A 25,157-nucleotide genomic window follows, 5' to 3' on the forward strand; every position below is an offset into this window, starting at 1 on the left:
AAACACTGTAAGATTTTAGACTAGTAGTAGTGTCAGTTTTAGGTTTAAGGCTTTTAATTGTATTCTAGTGCTTTGAAAATATTTTCAGTGCATATGTAGTACCCATGGTGATTTTTCACAAGTGAATTAGGTTATAGAGTGTATTAGCAATGCATACCTGTGTTCAAATGTCAGCTTCTACCATCTATTGGGAAGTTAAACATTCACAATTTCGTTCCCTGAACAGTGAAGTTCCCCCACTATTGAGCTGTAAGAATGTGTTAAAAAAAAAAAAAAAGAAATAAAATGTCTAAAGTTCATGATCTTCAGAATAAAACAAAACAAAACAAGAAAAACCCATGTCATAGCAATGTACCATTTTTATGCATCTCTCTACCATAACTGATAATGTTAAAAAAAAATGGTTTCTGGTCTGTGGTAATTCTTTTTTCTTCTTATTATTTTATTTATGGCTTTGTCAGTTTAAATCCTTTCCACTTTGGATGTGCTTCCAGATTTATGAACTTTTATTACAATTTTAAAATTTGTTCTCCATTTATAATACAGTTTATGAGCAAAATAAAGTGGTTTCACTAACTGAGAGTTTAATCAATTAAAAGGAAAGAATTCTATAAAAGAATAATTTAATTTAAGAGGAATGTCAAACTTGATCTGTGATGAGTTACGAGAGATAGTATGAGGTATAAGACATTAGTAAGTAGATTAATTCTTAATTATTTCGCTTGATACATTGTGTAAAAAAAAAAAACCCATCACTTGGGTTTTTTATTATATGACAGTACCAGACAGAAGCAGATCGTTTTTTTCCTCTTTTTTTATTTAATTGAAGTGGAGTTAATTTACAATGTTTTATTAGTTTCTGGTGTACATCATAGTGATTCAGTTATATATATGTGTATATATATATACACATATTCTTTTCGATATTCTTTTTCATTACATGTTACTATAAGCCATTGAATGTAGTTCCCTGTGCTATACAGTAGGTCCTTGTTATTTATTCTGAACATAGTAATTTGTATCTGCCAATCCCAAACTCCCAATTTATCCCTTCTTCCCCACCCCTACATAGCCATAAGTTTGTTTTCTATGTCTCATTCTGTCTTGTAAGTAAGTTCACTTTTGCTGCTTTTTTAGATTCCACATATAAGTGATATCATATGGTATTTGTCTTTTTCTGACTTCGTTTAGTACAATAATCTCTAGGTCCATCTATGTGCTGCTAATGACATTATTTCATTCCTTTTTATGGCTGAGTAGTATTCCATTGTATTTATATACCACATTTTCCTTATCCATTCATCTGTCAGTGGACATTTAGGTTGCTTCCATGTCTTGGCTGTTGTAAAAAGTGCTGCTGTGAACATTGGGGTGCATGTATCTTTTTTAATTACAGTTCTTTTTTCATTTTATTCTCAAAATTACTCTATGTGGTATCTCTTTTTATTATCCCCAATTAACAGATGAGAAAACTGAATATTGGAGTGCTAAGTACTTGCTTGATCTGTAGTCATGCTGCAAGTCCCTGGGGGGAGGGGCTATCCCAGGTGCACTTCCTCTCCAAAGCCAGGCCTGACCGCAGTGAGTGGGCCACTTCACCATCACAACACCTGTGTTCTACTTGTAATACTCACTGCACAGCAAGCAAGACTCTTTTTAACTTTGAGGCTAGAAAAAATACGACCATTGCCTGCCGCAAAGATTCCCAGAAAGGTAGATTTCAAGGGAAGTGGAATGCCACAATGAATCATATAGGGGAAGTGGTTATTGGGCTGCACCTAAAAAGAGAGAGGAATTTGGAGGAAAGTTTAGTGTAAAGACAAGGAACAACATACGTTAAGGCTTAGAGGTGAAATAAAGACTGGAAGTAGTCATTTTACTCAGTATTTACCTATTGAGTATGGGTCAGTAGTTTGCCTTACATTCTTTTTTTCCTACATCCCCTCTGCCTTCTAGCAAGGTTTGTGCTCTTGGTTTCTTTTTTGTCCACCTGGACTGTCTTGTATGGCTGGAGCCTGTCTTACATCACATTCTATCTGGAGACTCTATGCAGTCTTGCTGTTTGCCTCATTTTTGGTGAATCCTGCTGGCCTTTGAGGTGCACACGCATGGCTCTGCATCGTGTCCTTGGTGATGGGATGCTGATAGAGGCTTTCAAATGCTGATTAACTAGACCTTCATACCTCAGACATCTCAAGGGCTCAGAAAAGAAGGGTCAAGCTCCCTAAATGAGATTCCTAAAGACAAGCACCAAAAGCTCTCTCCTCTCTTGACAGCACCTTATTATGTTAATTATGGCATGTTAGTTGGTTGTTCTGATGATAGTTAAGGGAGAGGACACTGAGCAAGGAAGGGGTGGTGAAAGTTTTGCTTCAAGGGGAGGGAAGTAGGCTCCAGCATCTTTTACAAAGCTCACTCTCTTCTCTGGTTTTGGCTATCACGTGACTTCTATCTGTGATGCTGGTATATTTTCCATACATAATAAATATACTTAAGAATCTAGAAAAGTAAAAAAAGGACTATGATATGTGTGTGTGTGTGTGTGTGTGTGTGTTTTCCATTTGACTAGCCTCTGCCATCACTGAAACCTCTTGACTTACATTTATGGTCGTGCCCTGAAAGCAATACTGGTGCATCATTTCTATTCTATTCTTTGTTAACAGCATTTAAAGTTTTCAGAGTTATTTCTCCATTTCTATCACTTATGTGTCTGATTTTAACAGAGTTAAAACACAATCAAATAAACATTTGACCACTACCATTCTTCAAGGCTCGGCTATTGGCTTCTCCTTCAGGCAGAACTGAATCCGTCCCACAGGGTAGGTCTCATAGGGAGACCTAGGGTCCCAGCAGACATGTCCCTCTTTCTCCCCCTCTTCTTCCCATATCTAACCATTTTGACTGAGAGGGTTTTGAATGGTTAGACATCGTAATAGGCCTTTCCTGGGCTTCTCTCCTTCCCAGCTGATTGTGATAGAATATCTTTTAAAAAGACACCCCCTCAGTTCAACCTTGGCAGCTGTACAGTGCCCTCCAAACAGTTATGGGTACAAAAGATGAAGATAGCCTCCCTCCATGCTGTCTGCTCCATTAACTTAGGATTTGGGGAGGGGAGGGGGTTGGCCTAGATTTCATTCTGGCCTGATTGAAACATCAAAGAATGAGATAAAGCAATTGGACACCACAGTCTGAGAAACCTCTCTGTTGGAAAGTAAAGGTAGGCCAGCATCTAATTTATCGTTTGTTTCTTCCTGACACTCCTCCCACATTGTCAATTAGGAGAGAGAACCTCCAGTCTCTTTTTGAAAAGGAATATTGAAGTTGGCAAGAATTTGAAGAAGATGGTTTGAATTCTGTTTTTCCCTGGATTTTCAAAAATAGTATTTGCATATATAAATACTTTTAATTATCCTTCTAAAAGTAAAAGAAGAAAGTGATCATTTTTGAGAAGGGGCAAGCTAGAGACGAAAATATAAGTATGAGAGTTCTAAAATGCAGAGAGCCGCTGTGGTCTTGATTTGCTTTCATTGTCATGGCAGAGGGCACAGAGAAGAGATTAAAGCTGTTTTCCTCCTCTAGGACTCAAACTCCTTTCTTTCCCAGAAGTCGAGTTTGTATTTTTTGTGAAATCCCAAATCCATGTTTATTTTTTCAGTGTAGTATACAATTTAACACACCATTTATCTTCGTTCATTGTTTTGTATACTTAGGACTCCACAAACATCGTGTTCTCAGGACTCCAGAAGACACTGAGGTCACACAGGCTGATTCCCTGCTTTACCTCAGAACAACACAATAAGATTACCTTGGTATTTCTATTTTTACCCTATAATGAGGACACTCAATCTAAAATTGCACACAGCCCTGAGCTGTTACATTTCTGGTTCACTTTAACCTGAATAAGGGCTTCAGATTTTCCCAAAATCAGATGCATGCAATGCTGGTTTCAAGGCGGAGCATGGCTTGTAACCATCAGAATCCAATGTTTATTTCTCATTGTAATGAAAAAGGCCCTCTGGCCTTACCAGCTGTAATCTTTCACCAGTTCTGAATAAACATTTCAACCCATAATGAGTCATTGTTGGATTTGATGAAGAAAATGGAATTAGAGACAGTAATTTGCATCTGTGCTGGACAGCCATTATAGTTTTTCAGCAAATGTAGATGAGGCAGAAAGATGTGAGATAAAAAGACGTCTATGATTTTCAGAACGTGGAAAAAGCAGTTGAAAAGATGGATGTTAGCCTAATGTACTGCTTTGTGCTGTCCTTGCTGTTACACAGACCTCCTGCTCCATGGCAAGAAAGCCTTCCATGTAGATGAAGTTGGACCCCCGCAAGAGCAGGACCTAAATTTCCACCCCGGGAACTGAACCTACAGGATCCATTCCTACAATCCAGCTCCTTCCTCTTTTTGAGATGGGAGTTTTGATCTGGAAGGAGGAAGATGGTTCCTGTGTCAGACAGGCCTGGGCCAGCTTCCTCTCTAGCCTATGCGGCTTCCTTTGAGGCCCTGGAATTGGTACCCTTCCAAGCAAGTCAAACCACGTGGGGCAAAGCCTCCTTTGCAGAGGCCCAGTGAATTCAGAACTCTCCCAGGTGTTTTAAGGAAGTCTTCTCTGGATCCAACTTCTGTTGCCTGGAAAATTGCTTGGGGATAGCCTGCCTGCATCTCCTTGGCCTCCCTTTTACCCACTTGAACCACCAGATGCATTTTTTTCTCAAATAATCAGGTGAACACTCAACATTTAGCCAAAATGATTCAAGTTGTACAACTTCAGCTTTTGAGCTTTCCACACTTCCAAAGCTCTGGCCTTGGTGCCAGAAAATATCCTTCTTAGGATAAAATTGTATATTTGACTTACAGTGGAATTTGGGGAACGATCAGGAGCCTCAGAATGATGGATGAATGGTGGCATAGATAAGCAGGTTACCCCAAGAGAAAGGGAAAGGGAAGCTTGAGAATCCAGTTAATGAGCACAGGCTGCAAAGCGTAGCATGTTCTCAGCGTTCAGCATTACTCCTCAGAACAAAGCACCACACCCCATGTTCCCCGAGTCACCAGTTTCCCTGCAGCCTCCGTGCCCTCTCAGAAAAGAGACAGTAATGCTTAATTTTATATTCACTGGTTGAATTTCTTTCAGCCGCTTTAAATATCAGAGCAGCATTCTTACCATAAACAGAAATGTTGTTCTGAACTGATTATTTAAATGAGTTTGTCACTTTCACAGACTGGAAATCTTTTAGGGAATTTTGTTTCCAAAAGAACTTAAGAGAATACTAGCAAAGATCTTTTATTAAAGTGAGACAAATGATAAATGAATCTTTCTAAAATTACATATTGTGAATCACCGGAAAAACGGATGGCTTATGCATATCAAATCTGCTCGAAAACATCACTCTGCCAGAAGGCTGTGACTGAAATGTAGAGTAGAAAAAAGATGCACAACGTCAGTGGCGAGTGTGTGAAGATGATCAGCCAGATCGTTTCTGACAGAAAAGCAAACCTAGTAACTATTTTTATTCTCTAGCAGACAACATTACCCACCTTAGATGCTGAAAAAAGACCCTTGTGTGGTGGTCCCTAGCGAAAGAAAAATCAGATTATTTTAAAAGATAATGACATTTACATAAAAAGGCATTTTTGCTCACTGCAGTCATACCTTCTTTTTAAATAGTGATGTTGGGCTATTGAAAATGATTTGATTCTTGTATCTGAGGGTGTGATGATTATAAAATCTGAGATTATGAGAGAAGGAAAGTCTATCCTTAGAGGCTCTATGGGTGAGAGCAACTGATCAACTCTTTCAAGATTTTGCTTTTTATTGCTATTATTTTTCAAGTATTTTATAAGCAAGGGGATTCTTTTTTAGTATACTCTCCGCCATCCCACTTCATGCATCCTCTTCTGGAAATTATGGCTGTACCAAGGAGCTCCGTTCTGAATGTTAGCTGTGCTTGCCCCATAGGGAAGAAGGATTTTATGAAGTTAAAGAAAAGAAAAAGAAAAAAGAAAAACTATGATATGAGTTTTAGATGTTGGTTTTCCCTCTTTTTGAAAGTAGAGTGATCTTTTGTATTTCTGTATTTCTTCTAATATGGAACAGAGAAAAAGATCAGTAAATGTTTTTTGGATGAATGAACTATTCAGACTAGAGCAGATTTCCTTATAGACAGATTTCAGCACATATCATACCTAGATTGATACAACACACTAAAGAAATCAACTCAAATTCTCTATTCAAAAAAAAAAAGGGTTTTGAAGCAAATGTAAGATAAGAATTTTTTTTTCTCATGTGTCTTCAGAGTACATGGCCGCTTAGTAGACATTACCCTTCCTGGAGTAATATTGAACTCATTAGCCCTGGGGGGCCACCAAAGGATTCAGAACATTAGAGAAACATAAGGAGAACGGTTGTGTATGTCACAGTTGTGGCTGAGAAGCAGGGACACCAGGTAGGCGTCTATTGTGACTTGCCCAGATGTTGAAAGAAAGAGATAGTATCCGTAGAAATGGAAAAGAGATGGATATGAAAGGTTTTTTGAAAAACTATAAACTCATTGAAGGCCAGAATTTGGCTTCACTTCTCTTTGTGTCTGCTCTGTCACCCCAATGAAAGGGGCGCTAAGGATCCAATAGACATACGTTAGAGAAAATTAGACTGTGTGACAGGACAGCGCATGAAGATTAAGTACAGAGCAGGAATGCCTGCAATGCCTATGGTGTTGTTTGGGATGAACACTGTTACATTTTTTAAATGATTCTAATATACCAGTAAGGAAGAAATCGTGAGGGCCTTGAGAGAGACTTCCCTGGGGTTAGGATCATAAACACCAATTCCGTACTTGCTTATGATGCCTTTGATCCTTCCCCAGACGGAATTCCTTGATTCCTCCTCTGTGCTCTGTGGACACTCCATTCACTAGGTATATTGTTGCTCTTATTACATTATATTATAATTAGTCCCTTCCTGTTGTAACTCTTTGAAGGTAGGGACCTAATCTTAATTTTTTTTAAAGTTGACATATGATTGTCACACAGTAAAATAAACACATAGTAAGTGTAGAGCTCAGTGACTTTGTACTTCTGTATATACCCATGTCACCACTGCCTAGATTAGGATGTAGAATATTTCAGTCATCTCAGAAAGTTCCCTCCTGCTCCTTCTCAGTCAAAAGTCATGAATGCCTCTGCCCCCACTCCAGATAACCACAGTTCTGATCACTATTACACAGGTTAGTTTTGCCTGTTCTTGAATTTCATATAAATGAAAACATTCAGTGTGTACTCTTTCACTCAGCATAATATTTTTGAGGTTCATTTGTATTTCTGTGTGTGTCTTGATTTTTAATTATTATTTATTATTCCATTGTATAAATGTACCATTTTCTATTGATGAATATTTGAGTTGTTTCCAATTTTGAGCTATTATAAATAAAGCTGTTATCAACATTCTTGCACATGTGTTTGTTTGGGAGGTATGCACTCATTTCTCTTGTGTGTACCTCGGGGTGGAATTGCTGGATCATAGGGAGGCCTGTGTTTCACTTTATTAGAAACTAATAGTTTTCCAAAGTGGTCTTAGCAGTTTACTCTCCCACCATTAATGAGTCTTGCACTTGGTCCAAAGCTTGACCAGTACTTGATACGGCCAGTCGTCTCGTTTAGTCTTTTGGGTGTTATGTAATGTGGTTTTAATTTGTATTTCCCTGCTGAGTAATGATGTTGAACACCTTCATTTGCTTATTGGCCATTTGAATCTCTTTCATGAAGTATCTCTTCAAGTGTTTTACACATTTTAAAAACTGGATTGTCTTTTCTTATTAATCTTGTTACTTTTTGAATTCCTATTATTCAGCATGGTGACTGACAATCAGCAAATATTTTTTAAAGGTTTGTTGTATAAGACAATGAGAGTAAAAAAAAGTGGCTTTATTTGCAAATTTTTCTCTGTCACTGGCCACAGGAAATGGGTTATGGAAGTAATTAGCATCTATCGTGCATTTAAGTTTGTTGGTTTTTTAAAATATCAAGACATAAATTCTAAACACAGCTGGTTATATTTTTGATAGGAGCAATTGTGATTTTTATGTTAAATTTTGGTTCATTCATGCATTTAAAGTACTTATCATCATAGTGTCTGGAAGGCCAGAAAAATTTTGTACTAGAATACAAATTGTAATGTTGCTCTCTGTTCTTCTTTCATCATGTTAATAAGGTAGATTAGATATTATATCCAAAATGCAGGATTTATTCCATTAGTTGTATTTTTTATTTGATTTGTAGACTAGAAATGTGCTTTCAAATTCCTTGAAGATAAATGAGCTTTAAAAAATATGAAAAAAAAATTTAAGGTCCAGATTTAAATTCATTTCATGTTTTAATAACTTTTTATGATTATAAAAGTAAAAGCCACTCAATTTTGAATATTTAGAAAATATGGCAATGTAAATCTGTTTTAATTGAAGTATAATTGACTTATAACATTGTGTTACTTTCAGATATACAGCAAAGTGATTTTTTTTTTTTGCAGATTATCTTCTATTATCAGTTATTATAAGATAATGAATACAGTTCCCTGTGCTAAGCAGTAGGACCTTGTTGTTTATCTGTTTTATATATAGTAGTTCATATCTGCAAATCCCAAACTCCTAATTTATCCCTCCCCCAATCTTCCCCCTTTGGTAACCATAAATTTGTTTTCTATGTCTGTGAGTCTGTTTCTGTTTTGTAAATAAATTCATTTGTATTATTTTTTAGATTCCATATTTAAGTGATGTTACATAATATCTTTCTCTGTCTGACTTCACTTAGTGTGATATTCTCTAGGTCTGTCCATGTTGTTGCAAATGGCAGTATTTCATTCTTTTTTAATAGCTGAATAGTATTCCATTGTGTGTGTGTGTGTGTGTGTGTGTGTGTATAAAATAATCTTATTTATCCATTCATCTGTTGATGGACACTTAGGTTGCTTCCATGTGTTGGCTACTGTAAATAGTGCTGCTATGAACATTGGGGTGTATATATCTTTTCGAGATAGAGTTTTCATCTTTTCCAGATATATGCTCAAGAGTGGTATTGCTGTATCATATGGTAGCTCTATTCTTAGTTTTTTGAGGAGCCTTCATACTGTTTTTCATAGTGGTTCACCAATTTACATTCCTACCAGCAGTGTACGAGATAGAATATGAAAATGAATATATGTGTGTTCACGTATGACTGTAGAATTATGCTGTATACCAGAAATTGACACAATATTAAACTGACTATACCTCAATAAAAAAAGTTAAAAAAAGAAGTGTATGAGGATTCCCTGAGAAAAACAATTTTAATTTGACCAAATACAGATTCCTATTCTGAACATCTGGCCTTCTTTCTCTGGGGTGGGTGTGTGTGTTTGTGTTTGTGTGTGTGTTACTTATCCCTACATATATGTGCAAATACGTGTGATGTACGTGGCCATATGTTTATTTTTGTAGCTCCACTCCACTTTCCCCCATGGTAGATTGGAGGATTGTTAGCATGCATACATGTATAAAGAAAGCTGGTGATTTAATGTCTCTGGTATCTTTTGTATAGCTTTTTGCTTCACGTAGCAAAGCTGAAAATAGACATTTATTAATCCTTTCCTACTATCTGTGCTTCTTCAGGATGGGGACTGTGTCCATCTTTCCTGCCCGCTGGCCCCTAACTCTATGCCTTGTGTATGTAGCAGGCACGCATCACGTGCTAATTGATGAACAGACCTTTGGACAGCTGCTGGCTGTTAGAGGCATCCCTGTTGTGAAGAAGAGGCCGGATTCTGTGCACTGTGTAAGAATAGGCTGTTGTATGTGAATCCAAGTAGATGTAAGGAACTCATGAGGTTTTATAGACTCAGGAGCTCAAAGAGATCCTTCAAGCTCTTCTCATTTCCTTCTCTACATCCAGGCAGATGAATTGGTGAACTCTAGAACAGCTGTGAAACTTTTCAAAGACAAAGACTATTGAAATATTATATCAAAGACAGTGTCCTCCAAACATTATTTCATGGGTAAATTTAATCAGTAATTTAGTTATGTTTGGAATAGCTCAACTTCAACTTTGACTTTTCTAGCCTTAACACAGGTAATTATATTCGACATTTAGGAGGTAAGAAGAAAATGATAGCAAGAAGCAGGATGCTGAATTTACAAAGTAAAGAGGCTTATTTTCTAAATTTTGAATACACCAAGTTGTAGCCCTGCAAATTAATGTGACATATAGTTTTGAAATATGAAAATTAAATGTGATTTTATAAAACCTCACTTGCAGAGAAATAAACCCAAAGGAAATAGATAAGCATAATATAGTGATCTCTGATTAGATATATTTTCCCTTAAGACATTTTAATATTAATAAATGCTTTGTGTATAATGTACCTTCGAAGTACCTTCCAATATTATTTTCTTTTAAAATAAAATGAAGTTTATGGGGATCACTCATGGAAGCTTTACATGAATTTACAATGTACATCTTTAAAAACTTCAAAAGGCTTAATTAACACAAATAAAGTGCCCTGACCCCAGAGTTTCCCCTCAGGTAAAAGATGATGCCAGTTGTGCAGAAGGATGTCTCCTCCTGTATCATTGTCTCCCCAGAGTTTTCTATTAAAGGGGAGGGGACACCTACTCAAATCCTTTTTGTTAGGCCAAGGTGCTCTGGAAGATAGGTGTATAACCTTCCTATTCTTCAGATTCTCTGGGTGTTACAATGTTCAAGCTATGGGATGTTTTTAGCAGCAGTGAAACTGAGCAGCTGACCCCAAGAATGCAAAGCCTGTGCATCACTGCTGACCCCCTACAGGCAAAAGGATTCTGCTTTCCCTTTCTCTGACCTCTCTCCTCCCTTCCATTCCCTAATAAGAATTAAGACCCTGACTAGGATCACAGTGCATCAGTGATATTTTGCAGTTGATTATGGTTAGTAAGTAGGCAAATATTTAGTCAGCATGCAATGTAGTACTGAAATCCTGTGATGAATCTAGTTCTTCTATCCTAAATATCAATTTAACTGAGTCTGAGAAAACCCCATACCTGGGTAAGCTTAATAACTTTAAGATCCTTGAGCAGTTCCATATCAAAGCACTTAACGGGGTTTAATTGCATACTATATACATACTGCACCCTACTTCATACTAAATAGGCCATTAACATATATTTTGTGCTTTTTCTGAATGAGAAGATGGAATCTTATGTGGCTTAGTCTTTTAAATGCACCCTTTAAAATAAATAAAATAGATAAATAGAGAAAATAGACACATTCTACTATTAATCCCCAATATTCCCTTTCCCATTAGACATCAGGTCTGTTGATCACTACTCAGGAGACCTCATCAGCCCCACGTGTCTTTAGAATTGCCAATTAGCAGCCCTGCCCAGATGCAGCTTCTTACCAGCCACAAAGGAGGGATATTGTTTATAAACAGGCAACTCATTTCTCCTGTGAATGGGCTAAAAACATGCAAGTAGAGCTAAATGAAACAAATAATGGCTTTGAAGTTGTTGAAATCATTTTAAAACTGAGAACCGCTGCTGGAAACTTTACTGAATGCTTCAGTACCTCTCCACTGATAAGCACCCTGGAGACTGGAGACGATGTTTTGCTTAACTCAGTGCAAACTGCTTTGAGACTCTCTAACATCATTAAGTCAAATTTTAGCCCAGACATTTTGTTCAGACCTAAACTCTGAATGACACTTGCTTAGCTGATTAAGAGGGAGATACAGAATCTGGAAGCTGCTCATGAGGTGATACAAATGCCAAGGGGTTCACCTTGGGCTGAGACACACATAGCGGTATATGTTCTATATCTGTGTCTACATCCACGTATGTTTCTCAGCTCTCAATGTTTTATATCCTGCTGGGAAGATTTAAAATTTTGTTCCTTCTGACTCAACTTCAGCCTGCTTAATAATTCCTTGGGTCTGTGAAATGTTTTTTTCCTTCTACGCACTCCCTCCTAGTTCAACTTCCCACCTCCCATCTTCTGTCCCTGAAGTATATGCCTTTCCATTTGTAATCGTTCATGTTTTATTATTTTATGACTACAAGTTTGACTATGAGACTATACAAAATGTTGCCATCTAAAGAAAATAATACTGGGCCAAATTTATAAAAGATACATAAATTTATTTAAAACAAGTATTATATACTTAATCTTGTGGGGATAAGACTTGGCCACTGCCTTTAAGTGTAATAGTACAAATAATATTATCAGTAATAACCATGTTAACATTTTTTGCAATCGTATTTTGTGGTAGACACTGTATAAACTACTTTTCATGCATAATCTTCTCAGATAAATTCAATGATGTTCGTATTTCAGATGAAGAAATTGAGGCCCAGAGAGTTTAAATAACTAGCCCAAGTTCACACAGGTCAGATGGGACCCAGGTGAGACGAAGACTTGGAATGAATCTGCCTGACTCAAAGCTGACATCCATGCGCAAGGCAGTAAAATATCTGCAAGACATCGGGAGATTGAGTGCTCAGATGTGTAGAAGAGTGTAAGGAAAGGAAAAATAGCTTGAGACTCGGGTGGTCAGGAAACGTTCTACTGAAAAGATGAATGCTCTTAGAAGTGGGAGGTTGGAAATGTGAAGAAAAGGACCCTGCGAGAACTCTTGAGGGGAAGCTCACACTTTGTGCAGATCTGTGCAGACTGTTCCACATTGATTCTTTAAGTCCTCAGGGTCCCCATGTTTGCCACTATTGTCGAGGCAGCCTACAGACAGAGCAAAACCTGTGTTCCAATCACTGTGCCTCTGGTTGGCCTTCTAAGTACACAACCCAGTGGGTTTGGTCTGCATTATACCATTAACTTACAGCTTTTGGGAAAATGTCAGCATTAATTTCAATTAGAGAAACTTATAATTCGTTAGCAACTTTATGTTGAGTTATCATTTTCAAGAAAATTACCTTATTTTGGTCCTGTCAAAGTAGGACCTAACTGTATTGGTTAAAAAATTAAAGCTCAGAAAAGCTTTATAAGAGCAGTGTTATAATACAAGCATAAGAATAGTATTTTCTTGCATCTTTCTTTTCCCTTAAAAATATATCATAAGCATATTCTTATATGATTAAATATTCTTTTACACCATAATTTAAGTAGTTGCACACACTTCCTCACATAGGTATGACGTAGTTGCCTTAAGCAGTTCACTGCTGTTAGACATTTAGATTGATGATATTCCTCTATTGCCAATGGTGTGGACAAAGGTTCTCCTATATTGTAGATATTGTGGGTGGGAATATAAATTTGACAATATCCATTAAGATTTAAAATATGCATGTTTTGGAGCAAATGACTCTACTTAAAAAAATTACCCATTAGAAATATTCACATACATACAACAGTATCATTGTTTATATTTGCAGAATCATTGGGGGCAACTCATGCATTCACATATTACATGTTAGGTAGATCATGGTGTATTCATACAATGAATACTCTACATCCATAAAAAGGATCCAAATGGGCTGTCATGGAAGGCTTTCCAAAATAGATTTTGAGTGAAAAACATAAGATTGTAAAATAGTAGGAATCCATTTACTAGATAGGTGGGTAGAGACTTATATATGCATAAAATGTATTTAGAGTAAGAATATAAACCAGGTCATAAAAAGTGATCTTTTGAAAGTTTATTGGGTGAGTGCATGTATAAGTTGGACCAGAAATTGGAGGCAGCTTTGTATTTTATACATTTCTGATTTTCCTTAATTTTAATATTACTTTTATTTTAAAAACTATTTAAAAAATTTTTTTTAAGTTTAAAAAGGTTTTCTCTGGGGAAAAGTTAACAAGTGTCATAGTTGGTGTGGCCCATCTCTGCTTGGCCCCTGACTCCCCACCGTGGCTGGGCCTGGATTTGAGCTGTGTTGCAGGTGCTGGGTGCTCCTGTATCCCACTGCTGGCTCTTTGCTCCGTGGAGCTGCCCGGACTCTGGGGTCCTTCCTATGCCCCTCAACCACCCTCTCTCCCAACACCCTCAGCCAGCCAGACTGAACTATTCACCCCAGCTCCTTTCATTTACCTCACAACCTGCTTTTGCTCTCCCAAACAAGGAGTTATTTGTGAGATTTTTCTTCCACCTAATTTTCTGAGAGATCAGGCTTCTTCCTTAAGTGTGATGAATTGCACAGCCAGACTCCGTGCTATTCTTCAATCTGGAACCCGTCTGCACTGCATCCAATAGGTATCTCCTGAAATTTCTGGTATTTCAGTGGTTCATTCCCAGTGCTGAGGTGTCCTCTGTCTCTGTTTCCACGCTTCCTTAATTGTTTTGGTCTGCGACAGAAAGGGGGAGTTGTCTGTCTCTACTTACTGTCCGTCTCTACACGGAATTCACAGAGCCAATAGCAATGAAGCCAGACCCCGGAGGGTGTAGCACAAGCAAAGGGACAGGATGAGAACAGGGTACGCTGAGGAAACTGCAGGTAATTAGGCATAGCTTGAAGATGTTCCAGGAATATAAAGTATGTGCCCTTAAGCTCTAGTTGCACCTCCGTCTACTACACACACAGCCAACTCATGCTTGTGGCAGACATCACTGATAAATTAGGGAGATGACCGCATAATCCCTCTCCACAGACTCCTCCACCAGCCGTCATCTGTGGGTATTAGTTTAGAAGAGGAAACTCAGTTTCCATCTCAGCTATAAAGACTTCCCTGAGGTCCCAGGTAGAGTTGGCCACTACCTTTGTAGTGTGACCCCGATCTATTGCAGGCATGACAGTACCATGCTGACAATATTCAATGGGTGACATTCACTCTAATTTATTTAGTAAGCAAATATCTTCACTAATCATCCTATACATCCTTGGCAGGCAAATGGCTGTCCAAGGAAATGAAGATTGCTTGAGATTCTGGAAAAGATCATTTCTATGTGGTTGAGAAAGAAGTTCAGGGCTGAAAGTTTTGTTTCAACTTAAGAGGGAGAGGTAGAGCCACTTTTCTCTGCTGATGTATAATTTATCTCTTTCGTTTCCCACATTTTCCATTGGATCAGTATTTCTTTTTTTTTTTTTGTATATATTTTTTTAATTGAAGTATAGTCAGTTTACAATGTGTCAGTTTCTGGTGTACAGCATGATGGTTCAGTCACACACGAACATGTGGATCAGTATTTCTTAAGTTTATGGTTTTGTATTTAAGTATTGTATTTATTGTCAACATTTATTTGCTGACAAGATCAACTTTAAAGACATGGAAATATAGGGCATTTAAAAATGGATGTTTTAGTGTTAGAAACTATTAAGTTAGGAACCCAAGATGTTTATTTATAAAGTTATTTTTATTTCCAAAGCAATTAATATGCACATCTACATTTGACAGTCTACTTTTTCTCTTGAATAAATAGACTCCTGGAGGTACTTACAGCCTATAAAGCCGCTGGAATTATGGGCTGAATTTAACTCTGAACCCTTCCGCACTATTTCACGTTCTCAGTTCTGTTTTCAATTAAAAGAGCTTTTAATGATCATCATTAAAATGTTTACAGTTAAATTTAAATTTAATTCTTTTTAATGAAATACCTTAAGCAACATTTGAATTAATAAAGAGAAAACAATATTTTCCTATAATTTTTATGTTTTTAAAATTTATTGTCCATGAGGGAAGGGTATAGCTCAAGTTGTAGAGTGCATACTCAGCACCCAAGAGGTCAGGGGTTCGATTCCCAGTACCTCCTCCAAGCAGAAATCAGTAAAGGAACCTAATTACCTCCCCCTCATAAAACAAACAATGCAAGCTAAAATTTATTGTCCAAACCACATAAAACCAAAATAAAGGGAAAAAAGTACCCTCTCACAATCTTATCCTCCATCATCTCCATCTGTTTTCATTTTTATCTGTTCTCTTTAAGTTCTTGTCTCTATATAACAGAAAACTTAAAATTTCACTGTAATGGAAAGTACAAAGTTTATTTCTATTACAATAGGAATTACATTTTACATTTCATGACCAAGGTACAAATCTTTAACTATTAGCTTTTTTTCTGGTGTCATGTTTTTCATACTGAGATTTCTTGGATTCTCGCCAGACTCCTTTTGTGGTGTGTTCTCTTCCTGAATTCACATGTCATGTGGCCTCATCACTTAGGAGATTATTTCCTTATTCATTCCATAAAGTAAAAGGCAAGAGAGCTCTCCAATTTTGAGTCTGTTGGCTTTTTGGAATAACCAAGGGTAGTTCAATCTTCCTCTTTTCTAATACTGTAATTTAATATTTCCTGAATTTCTGTTTTTAAAACATGCCATTTATATTTTGATAAGCCTAAAATATTTAATACTGGATGAAACTGGAATTTTTTAGGCCATCCACTCAGCCGATCCATCTTGGCTGAGAAAAAGAGGAAAAAAGTAATAGGTTTGTGCCCTGTAGATGGCTTAGCTGTAGAACTAGGCTCTGAGGCCAGTAACCCAGGATGGCTTGGTGAGGAGGATACTTCATCCCATCCTTCATGGGTACAGGAAACTGTGGCCACAGAAGGGCCTGAAGCCAAGATGTTTGTTTCCCTAAAATACAATGACCTTGAAAGCAGGGTAAGAGTTAGTTTTATTCATGATGGCCCTGAATGTAATTCAGGTATCAACTCTTACCAGATTTGTGCCACAGAGCAACTTGTGAAAGGCTATTTTTAGTTTTATTTTTTTTTAACATTTTTTATTGATTTATAATCATTTTACAATGTTGTATCAAATTCCAGTGTTCAGCACAATTTTTCAGTTATTCATGGACATATACACACTCATTGTCACATTTTTTTCTCTGTGAGTTATCATAACATTTTGTGTATATTTCCCTGTGCTATACAGTGTAGTCTATTCTACAATTTTGAAATCCCAGTCTATCCCTTCCCACCCTCCACCCCCCTGGTAACCACAAGTCTGTATTCTCTGTCTGTGAGTCTATTTCTGTCCTTTATTTACGCTTTGTTTTTGTTTTTGTTTTTTAGATTCCACATATGAGCGATCTCATATGGTATTTTTCTTTCTCTTTCTGGCTTACTTCACTTAGAATGACATTCTCCAGGAGCATCCATGTTGCTGCAAATGGCATTATGTTGTCGGTTTTTATGGCTGAGTAGTATTCCATTGTATAAATATACCACCTCTTCTTTATCCAGTCACCTGTTGATGGACATTTAGGCTGTTTCCATGTTTTGGCTATTGTAAATAGTGCTGCTATGAACATTGGGGTGCAGGTGTCATCCTGAAGTAGATTTCCTTCTGGATACAAGCCCAGGAGTGGGATTCCTGGGTCATATGGTAAGTCTATTCCTAGTCTTTTGAGGAATCTCCACACTGTTTTCCACAGTGGCTGCACCAAACTGCATTCCCACCAGCAGTGTAGGAGGGTTCCCCTTTCTCCACAGCCTCTCCAGCATTTGTCATTTGTGGATTTTTGAATGACGGCCGTTCTGACTGATGTGAGGTGATACCTCATTGTAGTTTTGATTTGCATTTCTCTGATAATTAGTGATATTGAGCATTTTTTCATGTGCCTTTTGATCATTTGTATGTCTTCCTTGGAGAATTGCTTGTTTAGGTCTTCTGCCCATTTTTGGATTGGGTTGTTTATTTTTTTCTTATTGAGTCGTATGAGCTGCTTATATATTCTGGAGATCAAGCCTTTGTCGGTTTCACTTGCAAAAATTTTCTCCCATTCCGTAGGTTTTCTTCTTGTTTTACTTCTGGTTTCCTTTGCTGTGCAGAAGCTTGTAAGTTTCATTAGGTCCCATTTGTTTATTCTTGCTTTCATTTCTTCTAGGAGAAAATTTTTGAGATGTATGTCAGATAATGTTTTGCCTATGTTTTCCTCTAGGAGGTTTATTGTACCTTGTCTTATGTTTAAGTCTTTAATCCATTTTGAGTTGATTTTTGTATATGGTGTAAGGGAGTGTTCTAGCTTCATTGTTTTACATGCTGCTGTCCAGTTTTCCCAACACCATTTGCTGAAGAGACTGTCTTTATTCCAACGTATATTCTTGCCTCCTTTGTCAAAGATGAGTTGACCAAAAGTTTGTGGGTTCATTTCTGGGCTCTCTATTCTGTTCCATTGGTCTATATGTCTGTTTTGGTACCAATACCATGCTGTCTTGATGACTGTAGCTCTATAGTATTGTCTGAAGTCTGGGAGAGTTATTCCTCCAGCCTCTTTCTCTCTCTTCAGTTATTTTTAGTTTTAAAATCAAGATTTACAATTTCTTCTATATTACCCAGACTTTAAATTTTCTTAATATATGTGAAAAATCCCATTGATTTCTATAAGATTTATTAAAGTTTTGTAAAAGATTTATCTTTATAGGATCTTTTTAAATAAGATGTATAAAAATTTATAAGTTATAGCAGTATCTAAAATCAGGAAGGGTTTATAACCTGTTAGGCACTTGTCTAACAATTTTTTTTAATCCCTTTGATCCTCCTGGGAATTAGGCAGTGTTTTGTGTTGTTGTCCCCACTTTGATGATGACATGACTATTGCACAGAAAGTTTAGGTGGAGGGGCCAGAGGATGAACCAGGTGGCCTGGATCCTGAGCCTACAAACCTACCCACCAGCTGCAGCAGCCTCCCAGCATACAGCAAGGCACAGAGCAGGAGACTCGTTTGCAAGTTGAGGAGTCTGTGAAAACTTGTTATGGAGGCCATGGCTGCATGAATAGGAAATGAGCATTGATGAGATGATTGAAACATCCCACCCGTATTAATCTTGAATATACCAGAGAAGGTATTTGAGTTTCAAATTATTTGTGGAATGTAGCAAAGCCGCCCCTATTTTTTAACCTTGCATAAGATGCAAAGGAACTGCTTGGTTGCGATACTTCAGCAGACAGGGGGACGCCTTCCAGAGTTTCAGTGGAAGCCCTTTCAGGCGCATTTTAACCTCAAGTTCCAGATACGTCTCTGTCTCTTCACACCATAGCACCACCCAGACCCTCTTCCCTAGTCTTCGCTGTCAACATACAGCCTCCTACCTAATGTTCTCCTCCAGTTAATGGTCATGAGATAATGTGCGTCGTCATCATCACTCTAAGCATCAATGCTTACGATCCAGCGGGCTGGCTCAAGCTAGGTCCAAGAAGAGTTTGTTAGGATATTTGGGGTAAACTGAAATTTCAGGCCTCTAAACAAATTCCAGATCAGAGGTGATTGTGTCGAAAGAAAAGAGAGGCTGGGAACAAGTAGCTAGATGTGAGGGAGAAAAATAATCCTCCCTAAGATTTTGCCCCGAGCCCATCAGGCTGATACATTCTGCTCCATACCTCCTTCCTCCTCCTCCTCCTCCTCTTCCCCACTTGGGTACAGCTGGTGGGGAGGAGGCTTGCTTTTAATGGAGAGTCAACTATTTAGATTCTTTGAACTAAATCAGAGGTGTCAATCAGAGTTACACTCCATCCTATCTAGTTAGGATCATTTCACTTCTTTGGTTTTTTGGGGTTTTTTTTCTGTTTTTTACCTGGGAGGGGATTAGGGTTATCTATCTATCTATCTGTCTGTCTGTCTATCCATCTATCTATCTACCTATCTACCTATCTATCTATTTTAACCAAGGTACTGGGGATTGAACCCAGGACCTCATGCATGTTAAACATGCACTCTACCACTGAGCTATACCTGCCCCCCATTCACTTCTTTATGCCCCATGATAATGGTGAAATAAGTCATCTCTAAACCACTGGAGTGGGCCTGCGCAATCCTTTGTCATTGGTTTAAAGCTCAGTACAGGTGGAAGAAGCAAGCTCAAGCCTATTGCTGCTGCATTTTTAGGGTTTGTTTAGGTTTTTTAATTTTTATTTTTAAAAAACCTTAATAGGTGAAAAATAGGTGAAAGATAAAAAATCTTAAAGATGAACTATTTAAGATTCCAAATTTGAACTTTACTTGGTTTAATAAACCAAATGCTCCCATGTGGAATTTAAACAAGAATTTAAAAAAATAACCAACTCGATGCTGCTAGTGAGAACAATACCACAGCAAAAACAGGAAACTCTTCTTTCCCGTAAACAAAGGCTGCTGAGTGGAAAAGTGAAAAACCCAGGCTGCACCAAGAGAGAAGTCAGCTGGTACACGGACACAGCTGAGAAGCGAAAAAGAGAGACTCATGGGTGCTTGCTGATGCTTGGCTTCTGTCCTGCCCTTGAGTAGGTTTCTGTTACTTGCAGCTAGAATTACCTTTACTATGATAATAAGTAATATCAAAAGCTACGAAGTCTTAAAAATGTAATTCATGACATACCTTTTGCTGAAAGGAGCATGTTGGAAACACTCAGATGCTGAGATTTGTTTACCTTTCAAGGTTGAACGTGAGTGTCCTCATGACAGAATACTAGGGCTTTTCAGGAAGGGCTTGGGAGTCAGAGTCTGACAGGGAGACGCCATCAATACCAGATCTCTTATCTTGACAGCACTTCTGCATCCCATAAGATACTCAAAGAAACCAGAAGTAGAGACTGGAAAGAGAAATTGAGAATTGAGCATAACTTGAGAAGACATAAGTAGATTTATATGTGTGAAATACGAAAGAGTATCTCATCTTGAAATTGCTTTAACTGGTAGACGGAGAATAGATATGAAGGTGGGTGGATTTTCAGGCACCTGAAAATTGTTTGAGGAAGGAAAACGAATGGGTGGATGAAGATAATGTGGAACTAGTGTGATTGTGAGGCACATAAAAATATATGACTTGAGACAATAAACATGGAGAGGGCAGGATGTGAATGTTCAGACTTGTTCAATTTAAATACTTCATAAATTTTGTTTTGTTTTCTCTTCCATGCCCTAGAAATGTAAATGGAGATATTTCCTCACCATCCAGAAGTTTGAAGAGACAACCCTTCCTACCCTTGAAGAAAGAGAAAATAGTTTTAAGATTTAGGCTCTGGGTATAATGGGCCTTCACAGCTCATTGCGAAAGAACAAGAGGGATTAGAGTGTTTGTAAAAAACAGAATAGCGTGGAGTAGCTGAGGCAGAAGGGGGCTTCCTCCACCAGAAATGAGGTTCCCTAGGAGTAGGGAGTAGCGGGGCGCAGAGCACGAGGAATCTGTAGTTCCAGGAATGGCTGCAAGGTGAGCCTGTGGAGGTGAGATCCGAAGTACCAGGGTTGCCGTTCTCTTGGAAGATGCCCATGTCCTGATCAGGGCACGTGAGCAACAAGTTTAAGAGACTTTGTCAGGCTCGATTAACAAGGATGCCTGCAGCAAGCCCAGCAAAAGGGATGCTAGAGGTCTTCTTTCTTCAGAATCCCAGAGGGACTTCTGGTTTCTGACGAAGCCCTGAGATGGGATTAGGGGGCCTAATAATGACCCAAATAGAATTGATCTCCCCTGAGATAGGCTCAGAGGTGGAACTTGGATTGAATTCATGAAAATTAGATAATTTTTCCTTTATCTTAGAGGTTACGGACTGAGTTTCTTACTAGTGGCATAGTTTTACCCAGTGTTGGCCTCTGTCCAGACACTAACAGTACATCTGCTCTTGTTTTCTGTGAAGGTAATTTAGATGCACCCTTTCCTAGGAAGTCTGTATTGTTTTCCTTTTGGAACCCAACACCTGGCCGTCTCGCTCTTTTTTTTTTTTTTTTTTTTTGTCTTATAGAATCTAACAGAAATACTGAGAGTGAATATAATTACCCTTGATTTATAGGATTACTCAAATATATGGACGTATTCCCTACCCATCATTTCTTTAATTCTGGTTTAAAAGGATTCAGTGTTAACGCACATAATGAGGGTTTATTTGATAGAGTCAGGCTTAACTGCATTTTGTCACTAATTTCAGGTGTCCCATCTTCTAAGCAGACTGGACATAGGGAATTCAGATTTATACACGCAACTGATCTGTTTTGCATAATTGGAAGCCTAGAATTTAAGTAAACATGTTTTTGGCTGAGGTCATTCCTGATTATAAAGTGATATCAAGGTCCCACTTTGTCTTTTTTGTGTTAATTCTCAGATAAAAGGCCTAGGGTGTGGAGTAGTAAAGTTTTATATCTCTGATGACAACTCAGTGGTCTTGCCCTGAGAGACATTTCTGTGATGTAGAAGCAGCAGGGGGCAGATTTGTATTTGATTTGGGCAAATGCTACGAACAAAATGCTGAAAGCTTTGCAAAGGAAACATGAACTCCAGGGTGGAGCCAGCACTGTTGTAGATGTGGTTGTGTTTATAAAATGTGTTGGGTCAGATGTGGAAGAGGGAAGGAAGGAAAGATACTAAATTTGTTTGAAGAGTTATTGTTTCCTAATGATAAAAGTATTCCATGCTCAATTGAGGAAAATGTAGACAAATATAGAGAAGAAAACAAATCTAGTTTCATCCAGACATAGCTATTATAAACATTCTGGTGCATTTCTATGCAGTATTTCTCTTTCCCTCTAGATATATATAGAAATACCTGCATACATTTACATTTATACTGATATTCCATCAGAAACAAATAGTGTAACTTACTTACCCAGTATGCAGCTTTAGGGGTAGCTTTATGGTGAAAATCATTACACATAAACCTTAGACATACTTTGATTATTTCTTATGACAGTTTAGTAGATGTGGAATTACTTGAGGAGACTGAATATATGAACTTTTCATGGGCTTTTAATTTATACTATGAAACTGTTTTCATAATAGTTATAATTTATATTATGAAACTGTTTTCTAGAAGGTTGTACCAGTTTATGCAAGAGTGCGCATTTTATTATACCTTGAAGGTCCAGAACAGTATCTTCTGAAACTTTGCAGTTCAAGCTGCTTAAATAATTGCAATTGTTTGAATTTGCATTTCTTTGATTGCGAGCTTGAACACATTTCATGGTTTACAAGTCACATACATTTCCTCTTCTGTAAATGTATTTTTTCCTTGCTTTTCTGTTGGGGGTTTTAGTGTGTTTCTTAACACATCTATTGCTATATACTGAAGACAGTAATCCTTTGCTATGTTTATATGGTATGAATTGCATGGTATGTGTGTGCTTCTGAACTAAGACTATACAACTCTTTGTCTTTCTGGAATTTATTTTTGTCTCGTGTACATTGCCTCTGCTGAAGTTCTTATCAGTTCTTCAAGGGCCAAGTCAAATCTTACATCCTTCTCAAAGCCTTCCAAGATCCTTGAGGAGAAATGCAGCTCCTCCTCTTCCACACCACCATGATACGTGGTTTATGACTCTATTCCACTTGTTTCCAACCGCTTTGGAAGAAAGCTTCCCCCCCCTTTGCAAATAGCCATTGTGCTTTACTTAGTTTGATATCCCTTGCAGTCCTTTGGACAGAACAATTGTCCAATATATGCTTCTTGTGTTAAATGAAGTGACATCAAAGCCATTACAGCTTAACTTTCAAAAAATAATAGATACTTATCATCTTGCAACTGCATGTGCATTAGACTTGACAAAATCAAGTGACCGAAAAAAAAAAAAAAAAAAACTCACCATGAATTTTTCTCTCATAATCCAAGAACCGGCTGTGGAACTTACGACTCTATCATAGTTTGGCTGAAGTTAGTCACTTGTATGAGCTTTTTCTGAACTATAATCTTGAGCCCATATAATTAAATTTCACTGGGAAAATATATCATAAAACCCACTCTAAGTAACACAGTTATAAAAAAGAGAAATAGAAGCCAGGCAGGCACACTTAAGCAGAACTTCTAACGGGGTTAGAAATATGAGAACAACAACCCAAACAACGAAACATCCAGGGATTAAATTTGCTGAGTTAAAATTGTCAGGAGTGACTGTCTGTGAGTAGTATAATCTTTAATCTTTATAAATCTTATAAGGGCCCTATACCCAGGGCCTTTAAGGATACAGAATAGAGTGATAAACATAACCAATAAATAGGACAGTACTGGTGTAGTGACAGCCTCTTCACCAGGAATGCGGACATAAACGGCTTTGACTGCTCAATTGTAAAACTCAGGGCCTCAGTTTTCTTCAAGAAGCAAAAATTGTCTTTTTTTTTTTAAAGGAAAATTTATATGGATATAGACCTAAAAGATGGTCCACAAGTGGAGCCCAAGAGTACTGTTAAGATGTCAATGAATAGCAGAATCACTTGTGCCCAGTCTCTTTGGCTCAGAAAGAGGAAGATTCACCTGGTGTCTGGGTGTGCTCACTCCTCCAGGTTGACAGAAGCTATCCCCTGAGTTGGAGACCACTGTTCTTAGCGGAAAATGATTTCAGAGTAAGTGCATCCTCTAGAACTTGGAAATTGAAAAAGAAGGAAACCCTTAATGGGAGACTTGCTATTTTCTTGAGCTTTGATGTTCTAAGTGTACAGTCTATGTGTGAAGCACAAGACGTCTGGGACAGGCACATCAATTGTTCTGCCAAGAAGATGAAAGTGTTCTAGTATGGAGCTACAGAGATGGAAGAGAAGTAAAGTTATGTGTAGCACTCTGCCTCTCCAGCCCTCCTTCCTTTTTGCCTTCACTTCCTCTCCCAACAGCACACTTTTTTATTTGATGGGGGAATACAGTAGAGAACACAAGAGGAGCTATCCCCCACTAGTTTTGAAAGATCCCAAAGTAACGAGAACTTTTTCTCAGCAAATTTTCCCAGGCCATCAGCCATGGGAAGTCTAAGAAATGGTGGTGAAGGGATAGTGGCCCCATGTAAGTGTTCACCTAAAAGATAATAGTATTATGATCAAAATTTAAATGCTACACTGGCATAGTGGTAGAAGAATTTTAGAACTGGAATGCACTTCAGTGATGACCTATTCACACTCTCACATTGTATATTGTAGGGATGAGATGGTCTGACCAAAAAGATTAATTATGTACCAAAGCAACCCAGCTCATTGGTGGCCACAGTCCAGATTAGAACCGAAGCCTTCCATTGCCCAGGTGTCCATGCTCTCCAGGGCCCCAACTCCCCATCCTCCCAGGGTTTTTCAACTCTTAGCCCAAACATTTCTTGTATAGTTTTGCATTTTAGAATTTTTACATAATTAATAATATTTTATTAAGGCACATATATAAACAAAGTTATTTTTAAAAAGAAAACCAAAACCCACAGAAGGACTAGGAAGAAAAATAACAAGCCTGGCTCTAAGTTTCTTCTGTTCTACTCTACAAATGCAACTATGTTAACTGTTTTTTCCATTGTTCTTCTCATAAACCTTTTGGCCTTTATCT

At 37.8% G+C, this 25,157-nt stretch overlaps 1 protein-coding gene and 1 non-coding gene across 2 annotated transcripts in view; one reads left to right on the forward strand and one right to left on the reverse strand.

The window, feature by feature from the left end:
- Window positions 1–25,157, forward strand: part of GPR63 (G protein-coupled receptor 63) — a 159,160-nt gene that overhangs the window by 6,473 nt on the left and 127,530 nt on the right. The window lies entirely within an intron of this gene.
- Window positions 19,568–19,639, reverse strand: TRNAV-AAC. The gene has a single exon. It is a non-coding gene; the product is annotated as a tRNA-Val (tRNA).

This window comes from Camelus ferus, chromosome 8 (genome assembly GCF_009834535.1).
Source record: "Camelus ferus isolate YT-003-E chromosome 8, BCGSAC_Cfer_1.0, whole genome shotgun sequence".
In the NCBI taxonomy this organism is placed as follows: domain Eukaryota; kingdom Metazoa; phylum Chordata; class Mammalia; order Artiodactyla; family Camelidae; genus Camelus; species Camelus ferus.